Source organism: Triturus cristatus, chromosome 3_2 (assembly GCF_964204655.1).
Source record: "Triturus cristatus chromosome 3_2, aTriCri1.1, whole genome shotgun sequence".
NCBI lineage: Eukaryota > Metazoa > Chordata > Amphibia > Caudata > Salamandridae > Triturus > Triturus cristatus.
Window position 1 is genome coordinate 194,254,629 of NC_140584.1, and position 20,843 is coordinate 194,275,471.

At 46.1% G+C, this 20,843-nt stretch overlaps 1 protein-coding gene across 3 annotated transcripts in view; it reads right to left on the bottom strand.

The window, feature by feature from the left end:
- The window catches only part of C3_2H2orf76 (chromosome 3_2 C2orf76 homolog), a 438,804-nt gene that overhangs the window by 401,290 nt on the left and 16,671 nt on the right, over nucleotides 1-20,843 (bottom strand). The gene's annotated exons all lie outside the window — the stretch shown is intronic.

Here is a 20,843-nt window from a genome sequence, read left to right on the forward strand (position 1 = left end):
AACACATCCCTTACATTGTGATGTTGCAGTTGGTATGCATGGGGGCAATGATTATGGGATTTAGAGCTCACTGGGGTGAAATGTGAAATGAAGGAGTCCCCAAAGTATTTCCATCTACCTGATTTATATGTTTGTAAAATAATGGTACTATTTAGTAGTGTGTATATAATAAAAGTACTTTTCCTTTTTAAATGCAAGAGCACAGACTGGACAATAATTTGAGTGTTGTTGCGTGCCAGATAATTTGGATTGCTATCCTCCACCACCTGCCCTGATTAATCCTTGAGCTGCTCTGCATCGCTACCCTGAGGGAGTCAAGTTCAACAGTGGGGTACTTGGTACCCTGTAAATCTCCTCGACTGGCTAGCTCAAGCTTTGGACCTTGTTGCCCCATTTAAATCCTCCTCCTCCAAGAGATCTAAGCCTTCTGTGCCTTGGTTCTGACCTGCTTTTAAGGAGGAGAAATCACAATGTAAATGGTTGTAGCACAATTAAGGGAAATCATTTGATAAGGGTGCAAACGCCGCTTATAAGGCTAACCTGAAAACATGCCATGCCTTCTTTCTTAAGTCTCACAAGGCTTTTATTTCTTCCACGATTGCAGAGGCAACTAACAAGCCTTGAGCTTTTTAAAATTGTTAACTCATTTCTTTCCCCAAATGCTACCAAGAATGTTATCCCCTGAATTGATTTTTTTGAGGATCTCTTTGATTTCTTCTTTAAGAAAGTTCAAACTATCTATGAGCGATTTCTTGTGCAGGAGCCCATACCTTGGGTAGAGATCCCGTATCTTGCTCCAGACCTTTAGTGACTGCTTTTGACTTGATATCCCTGGAGGAATCTGCTAGTTAATTAGCTAAATGCAATTAGATCAGAGTCCTCCTGAAATTTTAAAGTATGGAGCCTCCCTTGTGAATCCTATCCAGAACAGGTGGCTGAACAGTTCACTGGATCTTGTGTTTGTCCCAAAGAGCTGGAAGTAAGCGCTCTGCTTCCCTTATTAAAAAAACTCTCTGCTAATCTTAAGGTTCTAAGTAATTTTAGACCGGTTTTACTCCTGCCGAATATGGCTAAGCTGTTGGAGAAGATAGTCAATAGGCAACTTTCTCAGTTTCTAGAGTCTTGTCATTTGTTGCATGACTCTCAATGTGGTTCTCATTATGGATACAGCACCGAGTCCGCCTTACTTAAGGTGACAGGTTTATTAAGGTAAATCTTGATAATAATTCCTCTGCTACGGGGGTTACAATTGAGTTTCCTTCTGCGTTCTACACAGTTCTATATCCTATTTTGCTCAATACACTTCAAAATCCTTTATTGAAGATAGAACGCACGCAGTTTTTCTCTCTCCTTTTACTTCTTCCTCTAAACCTTTAGAGTATGGTGTGCAACAGGGTTCAGCAGTGAGTCCCTTTTTAATGTTTACCTGGAGCCACTAGCAAATCTGGCTGAATCCTGGGGTGTACCTGTGGACTCGCAGCTCCTTCTGGTCTTTCAGGAGAATGAAACTGGAGTACTGCGGTTCTTTAAGCAGTGTCTCAAGGCTGAGGTGGAGTTGATGAATGAAAGCTGCCTTAAGCTGAACTCTGATAAAATGGAGATTCTTTTTTTTGGCACCAAGATCATCCCTGATTCGAGCAACTGGTGGCCTGCAGAGATTGGGGTCCTCCCTTTTACCAAGACCAGTGGTCAGAAATTTTGAGTGTTAAACTTGACTCCAACCTTTTATTTGACCCCAAGATTAAGGCTATCTCTGCCACTTGCTTTACCACTCTTAGGTCCCTAAGAAGGATGCTCCATTTAATGCCGGAAGATACACGTAAAATGTTAGTTCATTCCCTGGTGATGTCCAAACTGGTTTATGCTAATAGTCTGTATTTGGGTTTACCAGCTTATTTAACCCAGTGACTGCGAACAATTTGAATTCTGCTGCTCGGCTAATCCATGGGCCCTGGGTACTTCTCACTTACATCATTACGTTAACTGTAATGAAGTGGATCCAAATTAAGGCTTTAACCTTTGCCTTTAGGACTTTCGAACAGAAGGGAGCCCTTTACTTAAGGAAGAGATTTAAGGCTTACCTTCAAGTTAGATCACTAAGATTTAACACTCTCTAACTTCTTCAACTGCGGCGGATTCTCACAACTAGAAGAGGTGGTAGATCTCTTGTTTTGCTTGCCTCTAAGCCATGGAATGCCCTTCCTCTCAGCCTGCATATTAGTGCCTCAGAATTTGCCTTCAGGAAGAATCTAAGGGCCATATTATCAAGAACGGCGATAATATTATCGCCGGTTTAGCGGCAGGAAACTGCTGCTAAAGCGGCGATAAGGGGCTTCATAATATGCCCTTGTGAATTCCAATAGAAGCCCAGGTTTGATGTCCTTTACACCAGAACCTGGGCTTCTATTGGAATTAAAAAGTGCATATTATCAAGCCCCTTAACGCCGCTTTGGCGGCAGTTTCCTGCCGCTAAACCGGCGATAATGTTATCGCCGTTTTTGATGATATAGCCCCAAAAACGATGCTTTTTGGTTCTCATCTGGAGGACTTTTGACCCTGGCTGAGCGGTTTAATAGCACTGATGTCAAGCCCTTACCACAAACACAAGAAAGCCACTTCAAAGGCAGCTGTATGCTTCACAAATGGTTTGTAAGGAGACAATTGGGGACTTCTTACTTGTGAAAGACTAACATCATTCACAACTATTTGTTTGTTGCTCTTTATTCTCATTATTCAACATCATTCCCAGTATACAGTATATTATATAAAAAAGTACAACGTCAATCAGCATTAATGTAATTGCCTGCTACAGATCTGTTCAACATCTCTCGGCATACATTCATGCCAAGTTTATACCAAGTTGTGGCACAAAATATCTTGCCACCACCTATTTCTGTACAGTCTGCATACCATGTTTCGTCCTAATATTTGTGCTGGCATCGACTTCCCTTTTCAGTGCTGTAGTGCATAATTTATTAAAACACACTGAACTAAACAAAGTTTCCCTCCGCCTCCCCGCTTAATAAATCCTAGACATACATCTTGTGGCACATTCTGGTTCTTCTTAAGCAAAATACGTGTCATACTCTAAGGCTCTGATTACGAGTGTTGGTGCTATTTAGCGCACCAGAAAAATAACTATACCACTGGGCACATTATTTATTGGGTGCGTAAATTGCACCTATTGCAGGTTTGTGGGGAATAACATGCAGACTTTGCGGCTGCCCGCGGCGCATGCAGTGGGCCCTGTAAGAGGGCCGCCCCCTTAGTGCTGCATTAGGCACATCCCTGCTGAACAGCTGCCGGGACCCCCTCCCCTTGGGAGTCCCACCGATGTCCAGCACCTCTACGGTGTAATTTCCCGTGCGCAGTGGGCTGGGAACAGGTACTTGGTGCCCTGCTGGCCACGCTGTCCAGGTGCCGGTTCGGAGGTACCACGGTCGGGAGTTATTCGCCCGGTGTGAGGCTCTGCAGGTGTCAGGTCCTTACAGGAAGAGAGTACTGCTCCCCCGGCCCTAGGGTTGTTCACCTCACTAAGGGTACACAATTGGAACTTCCAGGACTGAGCCCCCTACAAAACTCGACTAGCGGACATCATACTACGCGACATAACAAAACACCCCCCCGTTCATCTGTTTGAGTTCGAATCTTGTGTTTCCTTTGCCTTCTGTTGAATGTGGCTGGTATGCCACTACCCTGTGTCAATGTCTGCTTTTGCAGTGATGTCCGCGAAAAGGGCAAGTCTGGCTTTTTCTGAGCCTGGGAGTGGCTATTCTGGAAAAACAGGGTAAAGCAGGGAACCACGATAATCACTACTACTGCTTAAACATTCTCTGTCCATAAAACCGTACTGAGGGCAAACTTCGTTCGGACAGTTCTTTCCCTTCAATCTCCTAACACAACTCCTTACCCCACTCCTCTTACTCATCCCGAACGCCCTCCTCTCCTTCCCATTCCCCCTATCCTGCCCCTCCAGGCCCTCCTAACTTCGCCTCCCAATCCTTTATCCCAAACACCGATAAATTAACAACCCCTCCACCCCAATTTATCCGTACTCCACTCACTCTAAGCCCTTTCAACCTCTCTGACCACATCTCCTGAAGTTCTTAATCTCCTGGTTAACCCAGCCCAACCCCTCACACTTAACAGCCCTCACTACACACCAACTACCCTATTGATGGAGCAAGGTTTCCCATAAAAAGAAAGTTGCTTGTATGCAATTCTCTCGAATAACATGTAATATTGTAATAAATTTGTCCGTGAGTACTAACAGTGCACCACATTAGACAATATTGTATCTAGGGGATGCTTTTCTATGTGCTTCACTAATAAGTAATCGAGTTTCCTAAAATGGCCGCTAAAATGCGGGAATTCTTCTGCGCATACGTCTACTACATCTAAGTAGTATGACGTTTTCTGTCGCTTGGGGGGAAACTTTGTAGCTGCGTAATAGCTTCACAAATGGCCCCTTTAAAGTAACGCACTAATGCACATGCTGAGCTGAAACTAACCCATGCAAGCTCTACTAAGCTATGAATGCAAAAGATTTATTAAGTAAACGGGGTTAGAGTAGAAGTACGTGGTATACAGTGAATTCATTTAAGTTGTATTCTAATGTGTTTTTCTTTGACTTTATTAATAGTTCCCATTTGGGCCTTGGAGGGTGACCTCGTCTCTGTTTCCATGTGACTTCTACACACGCGTAAAATGTCTGCTTGCTCTGGCTCTGAGCAAGTGAACTAAATTGACTGGCTGCCAAACTCAAGCCCAGCAAGGACATGGGAACCCAACTTTTGACCCTACAAAAGGAAGGAGAAGAAACATTGTAAATGAGACTTAACGATCTGTGGGAATAAAGCTTGTGGGTATTAAAATGAAGGGGCGGGAAGTTAGACAAAGACTAAAGAAAAATATTGCACTTGGTATGGTGTGATGTCCTCACCCCACTGCTAGGCCCAATCAAATTGCGGGTGAACATGGAATTGAAACATTTGGGGGGTGGATCATACACTTGAATTTGGTATAACAGAGGTAAGTTATAGATAGTTAGACACACTTGATGCTGAGATGCTGATGATATGCTGAGATTCTGCCTGATTTTGCTGCAATCTGACTGAAGAATCGAACACTAGGGAAAATTCGCGGAACAACCGAGGAGGCACATCTAGGAAGGGGTCCAGACGAGCCAGAGCCGGAGAGAGTAGCACCAGAGAGGGGTGTAACGCTGGCGTTACACTAGAAGAGGTCACCTTTCCCTGTCCCGAACCTGTCCTGAATCCTTGACTCTTTGATTTCGGGGTCCTCACACCATTCTAGGTAAATATATCTGTAGGGTAAATGCTACGTACTTGCTCTCTGTCCTTTCTCTCCTCGGGTGCTGTCATTGCAAGAATTTATTAATGCAAACTGATCATAAACTAATTGTACTATTTTCCTGATGTAGATTTCTGGTATATTCATGTGTATTTTGAGTTGACTCACAAAATTATTAATTCAGATAAACTTTTAAAACTCCCTCTGAGTCTGTGGTTCTTTAAAATAAAGTTAAAAGTATTATTGTCTTTCCTCCCTATTCTAAGCTACTACTAGATCTTATTGAACGTTCATTTACTCAGGAGACAGGAATGGTAAGAATACTGGTGTAAAGGTTTCCTAGGGTAAAAGAAAATTGATGACCAGTGGATATTTGCCAGCTCATTGCGTGTATGAATGTATGTGGGCCCAAGTGAGTGTTGTGTGTATGAATGTGTAGAGCTGGTAAACTCCGCTGCATCACTATCACCCCCTCACACATCAGTCTGCCCTCTGCAACGAACCCAGACCCTTCTCTACCCCCAGCCCACGCCCCTTCAGTACCCCCTCCCCCCAACTGCCACAAGCCTACACAACACTGAACCTGACCTACCCAATCTGATTACCGAACCAATCACTCCTAACAGCCCCGTCACCCCTCACGCCAAACCCACTACCCTATCTCCCCCTCACTCTTCAGCCCACCCTCCACAACTAACCTAGACAACGCCTCCTCTGTACCTCCCCTCACCTTAATTGCCCAGAGCCTACACAACATTGAACATGACCTATCTAAATTGATTACTGAACTTTCTCAGTGCAGGAAAGATTTTATCTTCCTCGGCTCTAGAACCCTCCCTCACCATAAAATCCCCCCCAAAAAAATCCCTAACACCAAACACAATCACTGAATCACTGGAGATCGACTCCTCTCCACTGCCGCATACATAGACATCACCGCACCTCGAACCATCTCTCCCAGTCCGACCTATGCAACTCCTACCCTCCTAGTTTACCAACCACCAATCCTCCACTCCCCTACTCCCACATCCATGTTTTCCTAGGGACTAATAGAATCCCCTCCTCCCCCGCTTCCCCCAGACCACCGCCCCAACTCACGTCGATCCACTCTTGTCCACCTACCATTTGCAACCCCACATCACTTGCTTGTATGCTTGTCAACTGTCGCTCTGCTGTCCAACATGCCACTGAAATTTCGGAAACTATCCTGAGTGAATCTATTGACATTGCATTCCTCACAGAAACATGGCTCAACGTCCACTCAACGAGCATACCTGACCTACTCTCCCCCCCGGGATACTCCTTTCTTAGAAAAGATAGACCTGACAGAGTTGGGGGTGGTCTAGCCATTATCTTTAAAAGTGAACTTCAACTAGCCCTTGTCAATAATTCTGGCTACTCTTCCTGCGAATACCTGGAAGCTGAATTGATAACTAAAAACTCCCACCCTATTTGCCTACACAACATTTATCACCCACTGGGACCCCCCAAACCTTCATCAAGGACTTATCTGAGCTCCTGACACAATCCTCATTATCCAACTCAAAAAATCTCTTTCTCGGGGATCTTAACCTCCACTGGAATGATACCAATGATCCCACTATCTCCCTCCTCACTAATCTACTTGAGATCAATGAACTCAAACAACTATGCCTGTCCCCGACACACACCAAAGGAGCCATCCTTGACGCCATTCTCTCCAACGAAGATCTGGCCACCGTAACCAATATCGTCCCCATTGATTGGTCTGACCATCACCTTATGCTGTTCACCATTGCTACCACTGCAAATCCCCCCACTTCCAAAATTGACAGACCTAAGAAATTGACCAGAAATCTAAAACGTATCCCGCCGGGTGCTCTTGAGTCTAAACTCCAAGCTCAACTTCTTCTCATTCCCCCCTCACAAAATGCTAATGAGCTCACTGAACACTTTAACAATACTGTCTCTGGTATTCTGGACCAATTGGCCCTGCCTAAACTCAAGAACCAAAGAAACACCCCCTCAAACTCTTGGTTTAATTCCGAGCTTAATAACGAAAGACAATCACTCAGACTGTCGGAAAGAACCTGGAGACACCATCCCTCTCCCTCCCATCTTGCACCACTCAGACGTGCTAGATCCACATAGAAAAAACACATCAGCAAGTAAAAGGCATCCTTCTTCCGCACTCAACTTGATCGTGCCAAAAACAGACCTAGGGAACTCTTCAAAATCATTCGAAACCAAACTTCCCCCGCACCTCCAAATCTGATCGCCTCCTCAGCCAATTGTGAAGAAATTTCCCACTTCTTCTCGGAAGAAATAGCCAAAATTAATCAATCCTTCCTGCCCACACAGCTCCCCTCCAACTCCCTATGCAAACCCATCCTCACCTCTCTGCCGCCCACTATCTTACCACTACCCAGCGACTCTCCTCACCCACCTACTTCCTCACCCACCTAACCACTCCCCACACCTATCCCCTACCACAGCTCTGAGAACCAACTCCACTAACTCACAATTAAAGAACAATGCCTCCTTGCTCAACTTCCTCCCGTGACTGAGCTAGATGTCCTTAAAATAATTGGTAATCTTAAACCTTCCTCCCACACAAAAGACCCCTTACCTTATAACCTTGTCCCTGCCCATAAACACATAGTCACCCCATTCTGGACCACAATCATCAACACCTCTCTCTCCACTGGCTGTGTCCCCACCTCCTTTCAACTTTGACAAATCTCTCCCATAATCAAAAACGCCAATGTTGACCCCAATGACCTAAACAATCTCCACCCCATCACTAACCTCCCCCTTCTCTCAAAGGTCCTTGAAAAATGTGTCCTACTATAACTAGACAAACACATCGAAAACTTCAACCTACTCAACCCTTTTCAATCAGGCTTCAGAAAAGGCTGCAGCACCGAAACGGCAATGCTCAATGTCGTCGATGACATCCACCACTCACTTGATAATGGCGAGACTTGCCTTTTTATCCTCCTCAATCTCTCCGCAGCATTCGATAGAGTCAATCATTCAGCCCTACTTAATGTGCTTAGGACCCGTTTCAGCCTTAATGGTACTGCATACAAATGGTTCGTATCCTACCTACAACACCGAACTCAGCAAATCAAAATTCAAAACTGTCTTTCTAACGCCACTCCTGTCTCCCTTGGAGTCCCCCAAGGATCTATTCGATCTCCCTCCCTCTTTAACCTCTTTATGGAACCCCTCACCCTCATTCTTAAACAAGCAGGCATCAACTACCACCTCAACGCCAATGACACCCGAATCTATTACAAGATTAAAACTCATGCTAACATCCTACATCTGAACAACACCCTCACCAAGATCCAAACCTGGTTCCATTCCAATCATCTCAAACTTAACCCTAATAAAACCGAAATCATTCTCTTCTACCCTAATCCTGGATCTCTGACCTTAACGCACTCAACTGCTCACTCACCCTGTCTAACTCCGTCAAATCTCTTGGTATTTCTATCGACAACTCCCTAACCCTTAACGTCCACATCAAAAACTCTGCTAAAGGAGCCCTATTCACTCTACATCACCTCAAGAAAATCAAACCCTTCATACCCACTGATGACTTTAAACTTGTAGTTCAGTCACTTGTTCTTTCACGTATTGACTATGGTAACGCCATCCTCAACGGAATCCCCAAGGTCCATCTCGCTCCAATCAAAGCTGTGCTCAACCTTGCAGCCAGGCTCATCACAGACTGCAAACGCTTCGATCATATATCCCCAGCTTTCAAATCTCTTAAATGACTCCCTATTGAAGGCAGATCTGCCTACAAAACCGCCTGAATTACTCATAAAGTCCTCCATCAAAACACTCCGCAGTACCTCTCTAAGAAACTCCTCATTGCGGGTACCTCACGACCACTGAGAAGCACCAACACCCTCCTCCTAATCCCACCACTGCATAAAAAGAAAGCCACACAATCATGCTCCTTCTCTGGCAATGCACCTATCATCTGGAATGCCCTCCCAAAAAACCTGCGCTGTAACCCCTCCTATTTCAGCTTCAAAAAAGACCTCAAAATCCATCTCCTCAACTATAATCGGGGATCCTAATCCTGTGACCGGCACTGGATTCCCAATTCAACATGTTATACTAGTCCAGTAATATTTGTACATTTTCCCGAACATCATCTACCTAATTACTTGATATGTATAGCTCTTACCCATGTTTATCTATTTGATTTATCATTCATTCATGTAGTCTTTATTTCGATAAAATTTCATCATAAAAGACATTTTACAAGCATAAAATTTAAAATACAATGTCATTTAAAACAGGAAAAAAGACATAGTCCATAAAACACTGAGAAGGAAGAGGAAAGTCACAGCATCATACCAGGTGGCTATTAAGACTTGTTACGAATAATCCAGACCCAGCCAAGGAATTTAGCCACAGCGATTACAACACACTCATTGGTATCAAGTCGCAAAATGTTGAGTGCTACAAAACCTTGCCGAGTGCCCATATTCTGACAAAGTGGTTTTAGCCATTTAGCCCGTGGTGCAACATAGGCCGGGCAGGCAAAGAATATGTGGCCAACTGATTCAACACAGTCCGGACACCACCTACAGATGTCACGGGAGCCACCCTTCCATTTTTAGTGAATGAGTTGGTGGGAAGGGAGCCTACCCTGAATTGGTGGTATAGTTTTCTGTCACTAGGCCTGGTAATAATATCCCAATACTCTTCGAGAACAGGAGTTGGTTTAAATTCAAAGAACTTTCCAGTCAGGGACTCGGGGGAAACAGATAACATGTGTTTTTGAGAAATCATAGACCAATGGAGGGTCTTAAAACTTTGTTTGGGGGGAAAAGAGCTGTTAGCTGGGTCAGACCAAAGGGTGTCTAAGCCCATAGAATCCAATAAAAGACTAACATGTTTACACCAGGGTAGGTCACCCGCCCCCAAGATACAACGAACGTCCATAAAGGCTTTGGCAAAGGGAGCCAATTCGGGGACTGTCCATAGCCTCCTCCAATAGGCCAGAGGTTTAAACCTGGCAATGTCATCAAATGAACAACAACCAAGGTCCAAAAGAAGTGGTTTCACTGGCGTTGAGCTGGGGAGTCCTGTTAACTTTCTAAAAAATTTGTTTTGGGCTATAACCAGGGAGGAAAGATCAGTATGACCCCATAATTCAGCACCATATAAAATTGCTGAATTAATTCTGGCTTCAAAAATCTTGATCGGAGGACCAATCATTTTAGCCTGGGATTGCTTTTGCTCCCTGATCAAACAGCCGGATAGTTGGGCAAATTTAAGAGAGAGAGCGTCTATTTGGGGTCCCCAGTTCAACTTATTTTCAAATAAAACACCCAGGTAAGTCATAACATTTGTGCGTTCCAAAACACCACTATCCATGGTCACCTGGCCCCTCACAGGTTTCCCTTTATTAAAAACCATATATTTGGTTTTTGAAACGTTAACTGACAGGTCGCAGTCGGAACAAAAAGAAGAAAATAGATTCAATGCCGACTGCAGCCCGGACAAAGTTTGTGAGAGGAGTAGGGTGTCGTCCGCGAACATAAGCAGCGGAACCTTGGACCCTCCTAGTGTGGGGGCATCTGTGGATTTGTTAGAAAAATATTGGACAACTCTATTAATAAATAGTAAGAATAATGTGGGTGCAAGGACACACCCTTGTCTGACGCCTCGATTAACATTAAACTTGTCAGTAACCTGCCCTTGGTTACCCCAGCGAACTTGGGCAAAATTATTGTCATGTAACCTAATTATGATGTTTAAAAGGTCTGAAGATAGTCCAAGCTCTGCTAATTCACCCCAAAGTTTAGTCCTATTGACCAAATCAAAGGCAGACCGAAGGTCTACAAAAGCTGCATAGATTGTGCCATTGCAAAGATAAACCGTTTTCCAGACAATTAGTTGAAACTTAAAAGCCTGGTCAATGGTACTAATGCACGATCGAAAGCCTGCCTGTAGAGGCGAAATAATATCAAACTGCTCAGCCCAGAGCTGGATCCTTACCAAAATCATTCTTGCTACAATTTTTTGTACACAGTCAATAAGACTAATGGGGCGATAATTGCCCGGGCAAGAACGATCACCTTTTTTAAAGATGGGCAGGATCTCGGCGCCCTTCCATGAGTCGGGGATAGGGGCCCCTTTAACTAGAGCATTAGCTAAGAGGGCGATGTAGGGGGCCCAAATGCCAGGATCGGATTTAAAAAGGTCCGCAGGGACACAATCGATGCCAGGAGCCTTGCCATTGGGGACCCTCGAAATTGCCATCTTAACTTCATCAACGTCAAACTCAAGGTTAGAAGGTATAAGCGGGTCCCAACAAAGCGGTTCAGAAGATGTAGTTGCCATATCAGCATCGGAGAACTGGGATTCATAATGGGATACCCAGTTGTCCGGAGAAACATTGTTGGAAGGAGCCTGTGAGTTTGAAGTATTACCCCACTTCAAGGTGTGCCAGAACAGTGTTGGGTTCCTTAATTTACTTGCTGCTAATAGGGCACACCAATGGTCATTATCCCAGTCACGCTTCGCCTGGACTTTGGCCCTGGTATAAAGTTTTCTCGTGGATCTTATAGTGGCCTGGTCCTTATAAGCGATAGCAGCTTTCAGGGCATTATATGAATCTCGGCAGTTCTTATTATACCAAGAGCTTTGCTTAGGGATCTTGGAAGGCATAGCCTTGCAGGGTTTTGAAAAGATGGATTTTAGGTCCAAAAACAGATTGGTATGTATGTTAGTAGCATCGACAAAGTCGCCGTATTCAGACCTAAGAGACTGTAAAGCTACAGTTGTGCTGAGGAGACTTTATCACCTATCTCAGAGAGTATGGCACTATCAAGAGCAACTCTATCCCACCGCACTCTACGATGATTGTTGGTTAAAAGGGCATTTGCTGTCAATATCTCGGTTTGGGTCCCTCTAAGCTGGGGACTGAGCAGGAGTGTCAGAACCAGAGGGTTGTGATCACTCTCAATACGCTCAAATATCATCATGTCACCCAGAGTATGCCAATGCTCCACTTTTATTAGAGCATAATCTATTCGACTACTACGTCCTCGGCCATCGGAAAAGGTCACTTTGCCAGACGGATCCGAGGGGGTTCGTCCGTTGGCAGCTCTAAAACCACGTTCGAGGCATAAACTCGTCCACTGAACAGCAGATTCACTCCAGCGTTTAATAGGAGTGAGGGCAAGAAAGGGTATGTTCCAAATAATATCAATTTCCGTGGTCAAAGAATCACATTCTGGGTATAACGGCTCAAAACAGCAGTTGAGATCACCTATAATAAATACATTGGAGCTAGGATCAACTATCTCCAGGAACTCATCCAGTTGTAAGAATGTATTAGTTCCACGACCTCCTGGAAGACCCCGATTGTAAATGTTAATTAATAATATTAAGGGTTCATCATTACTCTGTAGCGAGATAATCAGAAGGTCGGGATTGTCAATAGACAGTTCAATTAGGCTGTACTTCAAGGTTTGCTTAACCCAGAAACAGAGACCACCAGAGGGACGACCCCTGGGGTTACTTGTTGCCCCCTTAGAAAAGTTTACATACCCAGGATAACATACGGGGTCAACAGCCCATGTCTCTTGGAAAGCCAGGATATCATGGGTAGAGACCCAAGCAGACCAATCCTCATTATTTAGTTTGCTGCGAAGACCCGCAATGTTCCAGGAAACCAGGGAGAGGGCAGGGGAGCCAGGAGGGGCCAGGGGAACTGGGGTGCAAAGTAAAGTTGGAGAACTAGGAGATCCCCGGGGAATTGGGGGACATAAAGGTATTGTAGGCACAGAAGGGAATTCAACGCCAACGATGTCAGATACCACATCAGAGCATATGCAACTGGTGGTAATGGGAGCACATGACAGGGATAAATCTGAGCTCTCCAAAACTGCAAGTGTAACATGGGGCTTGTAGGGGTGTGTATGTGACCGGTCACAAGGAAGACCAGGTGGTGAGATCCTCTTGTCCGTGCGGGATCGTCCATGCATACCCCGACCACTGGGCCTATAAGGCACGGGGCTATGGTTGCAAAGAGGTCAATCAACCCCATCCAAATCACTCAGCGGGGCATATGGGTTGGATAGTGGAAGGTGGAAATCCAGTCCCTGTACTCTACGAGAACCCCTAGGGACCATCTCCCAACCAAGTGATCCAGCGTTAAACTGCTGGAGAGGTACAGGGGGGTAGAAATAAGACAAATCCGTAACAAAAATTCCTGGGGCACTCGAGATGTTAGGGTAGGAACATAAGTAACGCACCACCCTGGGATCACGGAAATTCACAAGCACACAGTCCCCCTCTACTCCCTTAACCCCACTGCCCAACCAACAAACCCTACGAACAGTCAATATTTCTGCACAAGAAGAAGGGGGCAGAGGCCTATTACGATTCAACCAATAGGTAACCTTGTTTTTTAACTCACTATGAGACTCAGCCTTACCCTGCGAAAGACTGGGAACACCCACCAGAATAGCAGTATAAGGATGAGACTCAGGCGGAAGGTTAATGCGAGGAAGTTCGGAAAAAGGAGCAGTGCCCTGAACGTGGGAATGCTTAATGATGGATTGGTTTCTATTATTATTAGCATTGCTATCTGGAACGTGGTGGGAAGTGGTACAAGATGACTGGTGGGGAGTGTTTGTGAGGGGGACAGAGGGAGCAGGGGGGGCTGGAGAAATTCCAGACATGGGGATAATGCCATTTTGAACGACCTCAACCACAGTAGTTACATCAGAAGATATTGTAGGCCCAGAAGGCAAAGGGGAAGCTAAACGCTTCTCAATTTTTACCATGTTGGCATGCATCATAACCTCTAGTTTATCGACTACTTGAGAAAGACGATTAACTTTCTCATATAGTGGTGTAAAAAAGGCCTTGAACAGCTGCTCTAAAGCCTCAGCATGGACGGCAGGCAAGGAAGGTGTAGTGGATAAGGGCACTGGGCGAGAAATGAGCACGGAACTCACGTCAGCGGCAGAAGTAACCTGTAACACTGGGGGGATGGGATCGGGGCAGGGAACCAAGACAGCGGGCACTTTGGTATTGTTAGCTGAATTGCCCTTTGGAAGCACTACCCCACATGCGTTCGTCCCCTGGGCTAACGGTAACGGAGCACCCAGTGACGAGGTTGCGGGACCAGGCAGGACAAACGAGGGCTGTAAATGATTATCTAAAACAGTAGGGGGCAAACCAAAAGGGGGAGAGCCAGGTGTTGTAATTAGAGTGTTAACCAGTGGGCCTGTTGCTAAGCCAGTATCCAAACCAAGCTCATTACTCTTGGTAAGATCGGAAATAGGTTGTGGGGGCCTAGGGACAGGAGAGGGGACTGTCATAAGGTTGCCCAGAGAGGATCTTTTAGAAGACAAATCAAGGGACAGTCTTTTTTCTGTTAGATCAATTTCACGTTCAAGAATCCGGGCAGCTCTAGTGATAAAATTGTCTAACGTCCCTGAAACACAGCCCCCAGTACTACTCTGAGCTAATTTCCTACCTGACCTCAGAGACGACATCACTGTGTACAACAGTTACAAAGATAGAAATAGGGTCTGGGGCAGGGAGGCTAAGATTATGCTCAGTCAGTATACAAAATATGGGCCCGTCCCGTCCACTTCCGTCCACGAACGGCCACAAACGGCCCGCTCTTTGCCCGGTCTTCGCCCCGGGCGTCGTCCCGCGCGCGTACCGCTAGCGCGCTTGGACGAAGACTGGATATAGCCCGGGGGAGGAGTAAGGGGCGTGAACGGGAAGAGGAACCAGGTGAGCAGAGTTAGAGGAGCGCAATGCTCCGTGGTCCTCGCAGTCCCGTGTGTGAGGTGTTCAGCGTCCAGCCCCCAGCAAACAGCGTAGCATCCAATGCGTTGTGGTTCAGCAAAGAGTCCCACTGTTGAAGAGCCCCAGCCAAGGTTTTATGCTCTCGGGGTCAACGTCCGGCACCCGCGCAGCGGGGGCCGCGAGGCGTGGCAGTGGTGGGAGGAACCTGACGGGAAGAGGAACCAGGTGAGCAGAGTTAGAGGAGCGCAATGCTCCGTGGTCCTCGCAGTCCCGTGTGTGAGGTGTTCAGCGTCCAGCCCCCAGCAAACAGCGTAGCATCCAATGCGTTGTGGTTCAGCAAAGAGTCCCACTGTTGAAGAGCCCCAGCCAAGGTTTTATGCTCTCGGGGTCAACGAGCGGCTCCCGCGCAGCGGGGGCCGCGAGGCGTGGCAGTGGTGGGAGGAACCTGACGGGAAGAGGAACCAGGTGAGCAGAGTTAGAGGAGCGCAATGCTCCGTGGTCCTCGCAGTCCCGTGTGTGAGGTGTTCAGCGTCCAGCCCCCAGCAAACAGCGTAGCATCCAATGCGTTGTGGTTCAGCAAAGAGTATCTATTTCCCATGGTGTTTGTGTGATCTATTTGTATGCCATGTTTGACCAAATTATTATTGGGGGTCCTAACCTATGTCCTGCTCCTGATCGCCAATCACCATGTTATACTTGTTCATTTCTCGAACATCATATACCTAATTACTTGAAATGTATAGCTCTTGCACCTGAATATCTATGTTTGCTATGTATTATGTATATCTATTCTGATTTGTATATCTCACATGATGTTTCATTATCTTTCATCTACTTGTTTGCCATGTTTGCTATGTATTATCTTCTCTTGTAAAGCGCTCTGATACCTCTGGGTTTAACCAGCGCTATATAAAACTTTTAAAATAAAATAAATAAATAAATAAAACAGTTTTTGTACTAAATGTCGCCCGTGGCTACCTCTCTCAACTGCTGTTCTCCCTTTCTTTCTCGCTCCAGTTCCTTGCCCGCCCAGGTTTCAGGCCGGGCAGTGTGCCAATTAGGACTGTGCGGATGAGTTCGGCTACAGCTCAGGGCACTCTTTTGACCGGCGGCGGCGGGCAGAAGGGAGAACATTGGTGTGGGTCGTCGGACACCTTTGGGGTTGCCCCTGTCGATTTTTGAGGGGTGTGGTTTTGTTGTTGGATGGTTGGTGATTTGACCAGCTATCGCGAGCGCGGACTTTGCTGGGAAGTAGCAGCTTTGTGTCTGTCACATAAATGGCGGCTTTGGGCACGGAACGGGTTGAATGTGTATTGTTTGGCACCCGGGGGTAGCGTGGCCATCTTTCTTATGGAGTTGGCATTTTGGGATCCTTCATCTTGCATATTTAGGAGACGGGCACTCACTGCGAGGATGGGCCTTTCAGCTCTGGTTGCATTTCGGATGCAGGTTTTCATTCTAGGAGCCCATACGGGATATGGCGTGTGTGTATGTTTGATAGAGGTGCATTCTTGGTGAGCAAAACTTATTCTAGAAGGCCAATGGTTTGATTGAAAGCACAGTCCGTTCAAGCCGTCTCTGTAGGGGTTTGTGGTATGCCATCGTCAAGTATGGGATATCTGTTTTGTGTCTGGCTTGCTTGACTGTGGGTTGCGAGGGAGAAGATGCGGCTTGGGGGTCACTGCCGCTGCCTGGGGAGTCAGTCTCGACGTCGGCTGGACATCCTGTGATGCTTGGCCAACCAGAGCCTTCAGGAACTGAAGAGGAATTGCCGTGTTCTTGCGAGTGTGGTGGAGAGAACAGCACCATGAGTCCTGATCTCTCAGGAGGTGTGTGGGTGGCCCACGGGCCGAGCTGTTATTTTTGGAGTAGGGGACCAGGTTCGGGTCCCTACACCGGCTCGCAACTTTTGTCCTGGGCCACAAATGAAGGTTCCTTTCACCCAAAGTCAGTCTGGCCTTTGGCCCTGTGGATGCATGCTTTGGTTCGTTGCAGCACAGGTTTTGTGTTGCGGCATTTGGGCGCAGCAGATTGTACTCGCTGCCTGCGCCGTGCAAGAAGGGGAGTGCCAGCCACAGGGTTACAGCTGTTGAATTAAAAATTAATGGGATTGGGCTGATTTCTGTTTTGGTGAATGTGGCGGGGGTAGGGATGGAGTGTTGGTTGTTTTCCTCCTGCATCGTAAGGAGGTGCCCCATGCTTTCAACATTTTGATCCTACTCGGAGGCTTGTTTTGAATATGCCCTTTAGGTTGATTGGTGACCATGTATGCATGTGTACAGTGTATAGCAGCGCATTCCAAGGAGTATGCAGGCAGTGAGTTATATAGTTGCCTTCTTGGCACGGAGCACCAACTGCCAGGGCAGTGGAGGTGGAGCAGCATGTTCTGAGACTGGGTATCCAGGATCGGCTCCCGGCGTGGACAGTGCTTGTGATATCTGGTAGGTCTTAACCTCCCAGATCTTGTGATAACAAGGTGCTTCAGGCACACTGCAGTCTGTACTTATGCAGTCAATAAGGCGAGGCCTCAAAGTCTGGCAGTGGCAGCCAGTTCATCTTTCTACAAAGGTTGCGTGATGGCAGATCAGGCGATGCTATGTAAAGAAAGAACCTTATTTGATGTTCTTTATTAAAGCAAGAACTTTTTTGGTGCCATAATGCGTTAGGCCACATGGTTGCACAGTGTCAAGCGTTACTGTAAATGTCCATGAGGACTCTGGGAAGAATGCATGCTCACCATTCTTGAATGCCTATCCTACCTCAGGAGAGGGGACAAGGTGATAATAGTTGATACTACTTTTAAGTCTTGGGGCATGGTGTTTTTCGTAAGTACTATCTTGTGCAGATAGAAGGGATGAGTTGCCTGCGATCTAGATGCCCCCTTTTTTAAATCCGTTGAGTTGGAAACTTGGCATGCCCAGCTTGTGCAGTTAGGCAAGACGATTTGCGTATTCCCGGTATTTTATCCTTTGAATGGATATGTTTTGGTCTAAGATACAAGAGTAGACTGGAATGCGCCTACTGCCCTGTTATTGTAATAGATACGCAATATGCGTAAAGCAAAACTAAAATTGTGCCACCTGGAGAACAGTGGTTTAGAGTTGACACTCTGCTGGTATGAGGTGCTTTTGACAAGCAGCATATAAGTTAAAATCTATAAGCCTAACATAGAACAGCGAGCTACTGTTTGTCATCAGGAGCTAGGTCCAAACTACAACGTATAGATAAGAGCGTGATTACATTTTCCCCAGCCTTTCATAGGGCACCTCAGTAGGGTAGGATGACCCAGTGGCAAGGGGCAGCGCTGTGCAGCAGGTATGATGACCATTAGAGCCATCGGGAGAATTCAAGCTTGAACCTCCAGATTCCCAGCAGGTCCCCGCTGCACTAGAGCCCACCGCTACAGCATTGTGCAGGCATTTCCCACATGTACTTCCTTTTCTACTTGCCAGTGCAGAGAATAATTATTCGGTAGGATGGAGCGCTGCTTGCGTGGCCATTCCTTGCTCTAATAACACAAACGCATTAGTTCCCTGTAAAGAATGCAGTAACAGGTGTAGTGGCTAGTTGACCAGGGCACCTACTGTAGGGGTCTGTGTTTGACCTCATGGTCACAGGTTCAAATCCCAGTAGGCCCACTCAGCCTTTCATCCTTCTGAGGTCAATAACATGAGTACCATGAGCTTGAATTATGCAGTAATACAATTTTCAAGGCCACTCGTTGATAAACACCTGAAGCTGGGCAGGCACGCAGCTTGGTGAGGATGGTCCCAAACGTATATTAGCCTGATGTGGCCACTCTAGCAAGACATTGTCACACGCTTTATGCTAACTGGAGCCTCTACTGGGAAACAGGGAGGGGCGCTTTCCATTAGTGTAGAGAATTTGAGGGTTAAAGAGCATTACAGGTCCCCATGGCTCTGCCAAATGACCACTGCACAGGTTGTTGCAAGGGATTACAAAGGGCATAGGGGTGTTGGCAATGGCAATGCATGAATGTCAGCTTAGGCGGAGTATTAGGTTTTGCATCACCAATCAGTACGGCATGAGGAGGCATACCTAGTAAAAAGGCAGGCCTTTGAATCTTGTGGAGGGCGATTACTCCGGGGATGAATCTCAGAACTAGGTCCAGTCCCTGGCTTATCAACCATGGTAACAGCCCAGCAAAGGCTCTGCTGTTGTCATCATTTATTTACTCAATGTTCATGGATGGGGAACATATTAGTTATCACAGTGGAAGTGTATCACAAGACGAACAGGTACTTGTGATTGCTGTGGCCCCATGGACGCTTTGTCAGGGCAGTACATGATGGTCCAGGTCACACCACAGAGGGCGAAGACCAGGCCATGCCCCCAGACAGAATGTTAAATTTCACTTACCTGGGATTGGTGCTTGCAATCTCATTCCACTTTCCAGTCAGATACGGATTATGAGAAGAAATATCTATGAGTGTACGAGGCTCACCCAGCAGTGGGGAAAGCAAGAGATAATGCACAATTCTATAATCCTTAAGTGTGATGCAAGCTACAATTTTAATACAGCCAAAAACAAGTCTAGGTACTCTCTGGAACCAGAAGTAACACTATTAAGTGTCGCCATAGTTTATCAACCGATCTAACTGTGCAAATGTCTGGTCACTCTGCAGAACATGTGCACTCTGTAAATCAGTGTGTGTCACAGGTCTCTTCAGCTAAGCCAAATCTCGCTCGCTTTATATACTGGCAGATGCACAATAGACAAAGATTCTCTGAAACCAGATTTGTCACCATTAATTTGTTTGCCATAGTTTACTCCAAATAAAAATGAAATCTGTGAAAAATGTCTGGTCAATTCAGCAAAGTAGGTGCACCCTGTAAACGAGGGCATGTTTTGGGTTGGTTCAGTTAAACTAAAAATTACCCGCCCTGCAGCCATGCAGCTAGGCTGATTGTGTAAGTTGTCATCTAACAAGTGTGCTGCGGTTCCAAAAGTTGAGGAAACAATGGGTTAGAACACAAAAAGGCCACAATGTATTAACGAAGATTAGGCATTCCTATTATTCAAGAAAGGGCAGGTATTTGTACATATTGTTCTTCTCCTGTCTCTACCTACATGTCTGCTCCCTGGTACACATTACCAGAAGTTTGGAAGTGGACGTGTTACGCTAGGGTGGTGACATCAGCATGGCAGCACAGCACCGAAATATTGCAGTCAGACAGTGAGGGGCTGGCATGCAATATGGACATGGAAGGAAGCAGAATACTTGGGGTGCAAGCACAATGCTATAAGCGCTAGATTTGCCCAGGCAGAAGGGTACAGTGGCAGGAACCTGCAAATAGCGCAGGTTTTAAATAGGTGGGTTGCGTAAATTTGCCATTCTAGAAAAGTGTGTGCTGCGACTCCAATAGGGTGGAGAAAGAAGGGTTAGTGAACAACTGCTGAGAATCACCAGAAATCAGGGTGCGAAATTTAGAAGGTGCAGGTTAATTGCTCACAGGTTCACTGCATGTCCTCACAAATCCTAAACAAGGGCTTAGTCAATCCCAAATGTAAAAACACATACTGCACCAGTGCACAGTGGATTATATCTTACAGAAGCATGATTACGGAGAGAACAGTAGTTTTGCACTGTACTCCCATATGGTGTAGGTCAGCGGGGAGAGATAAGGGTATGTGTTGGCCACACACAATAACTTGTTAACAAATATACTGATGGTGTTGGAGGTGCCCCCATTATGTTTACCAGCGAAACCTGAAATCGGGG